The sequence below is a fragment of the Carex rostrata genome, unplaced genomic scaffold (genome assembly GCF_964058835.1).
Source record: "Carex rostrata unplaced genomic scaffold, lpCarRost1.2 SCAFFOLD_61, whole genome shotgun sequence".
NCBI classification, from domain to species: Eukaryota; Viridiplantae; Streptophyta; class Magnoliopsida; order Poales; family Cyperaceae; genus Carex; species Carex rostrata.
The window spans coordinates 64212-67500 of NW_027601192.1; positions in this window are offsets into that span (position 1 = coordinate 64212).

The following is a 3289-nucleotide window of genomic DNA, read 5'->3' on the forward strand; positions in this document are numbered from 1 at the left end:
AGAGTCGGTGGAAAATGGCCCGAAAACAGTCCAGCGGCAAGCGGAAACGGCTAACGTTGGGACAAAGTGACCCGAAAACAGTTCAGCTGGGGAAAATTAAGCGGATGCAGCCAAGCGTTGGGGAAAACTAAGCGGATCCGGCCCAGAGTCGGTGGAAATTGGCCCGAAAACAGTCCAGTGGCAAGCGGAAGCGGCTAACGTTGGGCAAAAGTGACCCGAAAACAGTTCAGCGGGGGAAAACTAAGCGGATGCGGCCACGCGTTGGGGAAAACCAAGCGGATACGGCCAAGTGTTGGGGAAAAATGGCCCGAAAACAGCCCAGCGGCAAGCGGAAGCGGCTAACGTTGGGGAAAAGTGACCCGAAAACAGTTAAGCGGGGGAAAACTAAGCGGATGCGGCCACGCGTTGGGGAAAACTAAGCGGATGCGGCCAAGTGTCGGTGGAAATTGGCCCGAAAACAGCCCAGCGGCAAGCGGAAGCGGCTAACGTTGGGCAAAACTGACCCGAAAACAGTTCAGCGGGGGAAAACTAAGCGGATGCGGCCACGCGTTGGGGAAAACTAAGCGGATACGGCCAAGAGTCGGTGGAAATTGGCCCGAAAATAGTCCAGCGGCAAGCGGAAGCGGCTAACGTTGGGCAAAACTGACCCGAAAACAGTTCAGCGGGGGAAAACTAAGCGGATGCGGCCACGCGTTGGGGAAAACTAAGCGGATACGGCCAAGAGTCGGTGGAAATTGGCCCGAAAACAGTCCAGCGGCAAGCGGAAGCGGCTAACGTTGGGCAAAAGTGACCCGAAAACAGTTCAGCGGGGGAAAACTAAGCGGATGCGGCCACGCGTTGGGGAAAACTAAGCGGATACGGCCAAGAGTCGGTGGAAATTGGCCCGAAAACAGTCCAGCGGCAAGCGGTAGCGGCTAACGTTGGGCAAAACTGACCCGAAAACAGTTCAGCGGGGGAAAACTAAGCGGATGCGGCCACGCGTTGGGGAAAACTAAGCGGATACGGCCAAGTGTTGGGGAAAAATGGCCCGAAAACAGCCCAGCGGCAAGCGGAAGCGGCTAACGTTGGGCAAAAGTGATCCGAAAACAGTTCAGCGGGGGAAAACTAAGCGGATGCGGCCACGCGTTGGGGAAAACTAAGCGGATACGGCCAAGGGTCGGTGAAAAAGGGCCCGAAAACAGTCCAGCGGCAAGCGGAAGCCGCTAACGTTGGGCAAAAATGACCCGAAAACAGTCCAGCGGGGGAAAACTAAGCGGATGCGGCCAAGCGTTGGGGAAAACTAAGCGGATACGGCCAAGCGTCGGTGAAAAAGGCCCGAAAACAGTCCAGCGGCACGCCGAAGCGGCTAACGTTGGGCAAAAATGGCCAAAAGCGGTGGAGCAGGGCGGTCTGAATCTATGCATCCACATAAAATGGGGGGTAAACCTGGGGGATTTCCAGGGGGTGGTAACCCTGGGCGTGGCTGGAGACCCAAAATGCATATTCCCCTATAGGGGGGAAGGATTTTTGGAAGAGGCAGCCCCTCATGTACATGCCAAGCGGGGTGTACATGGCCCCTGTGGGTGCCTCCGTCGGTGTAAAATGGCCCGAAAAACAAGATTATGTTACCCGAAGACACGATTATGTTACCGAAAAAACACGGTTGAGCGGGGGCAGTAAGCACGGTTGAGCGGGGGCAAAAAACACGGTTGAGCGGGGCAAAAAACACGGTGCAGCGGGGACAAAAGACACGATTTTGTTACCGAAAAACACGGCCCGTCGGGGGCAAGGAACACGAATATGTTACCGAAAAACACGGACCACGCGGGTTGAAATCCCCAGCCGTAGAGCCGGCGAAACACGGTGGGGCAGGTCGTCTAAGCGTGGAGGCGCCCGTAAGACCGATGCGGGTTGAAATCCCCAGCCGTAAAGCCGGCGAAAAGCGGTCGGGCAGGGTGACTCCGCGTGGAGTTTTGCCCGTAAGGCCGATGCGGGTAGCCGCGCGGGTTGAAATCCCCAGCCGTAAAGCCGGTGAAACACGGTTCATTGGGGCGCCTAAGCGTGGAGGCGCCCCGCAGAGACCGAGCGGGTTGAAATCCCCAGCCGTAAAGCCGGCGAAACACGGTTCATTGGGGCGCCTAAGCGTGGAGGCGCCCCGCAGAGACCGAGCGGGTTGAAATCCCCAGCCGTAAAGCCGGCGAAACACGGTTCATTGGGGCGCCTAAGCGTGGAGGCGCCCGCAGAGACCGAGCGGGTTGAAATCCCCAGCCGTAAAGCCGGCGAAACAAGTTCGGGCAGGGCGACTCCGCGTGGAGTTTTGCCCGTAAGACCGATGCGGGTAGCCGCGCGGGTTGAAATCCCCAGCCGTAAAGCCGGCGAAACACGGTTCATTGGGGCGCCTAAGCGTGGAGGCGCCCCGCAGAGACCGAGCGGGTTGAAATCCCCAGCCGTAAAGCCGGCGAAACAAGTTCGGGCAGGGCGACTCCGCGTGGAGTTTCGCCCGTAAGACCGATGCGGGTAGCCGCGCGGGTTGAAATCCCCAGCCGTAAAGCCGGCGAAACACGGTTCATTGGGGCGCCTAAGCGTGGAGGCGCCCCGCAGAGACCGAGCGGGTTGAAATCCCCAGCCGTAAAGCCGGCGAAACACGTTCGGGCAGGGTGTCTAAGCGTGGAGGCGCCCGTAAGACCGATGCGGGTAGCCGTGCGGGTTGAAATCCCCAGCCGTAAAGCCGGCGAAACACGGTTGAGCAGGGCGCCTAAGCGTGGAGGCGCCCTGCAGTGACCGAGCGGGTTGAAATCCCCAGCCGTAAAGCCGGCGAAACACGGTTCATTGGGGCGCCTAAGCGTGGAGGCGCCCCGCAGAGACCGAGCGGGTTGAAATCCCCAGCCGTAAAGCCGGCGAAACACGTTCGGGCAGGGCGACTCCGCGTGGAGTTTCGCCCGTAAGACCGATGCGGGTAGCCGCGCGGGTTGAAATCCCCAGCCGTAAAGCCGGCGAAACACGGTTCATTGGGGAGCCTAAGCGTGGAGGCGCCCCGCAGAGACCGAGCGGGTTGAAATCCCCAGCCGTAAAGCCGGCGAAACACGTTCGGGCAGGGCGTCTAAGCGTGGAGGCGCCCGTAAGACCGATGCGGGTAGCCGTGCGGGTTGAAATCCCCAGCCGTAAAGCCGGCGAAACACGGTTGAGCGGGGCGCCTAAGCGTGGAGGCGCCCCGCAGTGACCGAGCGGGTTGAAATCCCCATCCGTAAAGCCGGCGAAACACGGTTGAGCGGGGTGCCTAAGCGTGGAGGCGCCCCGCAGAGACCGATGC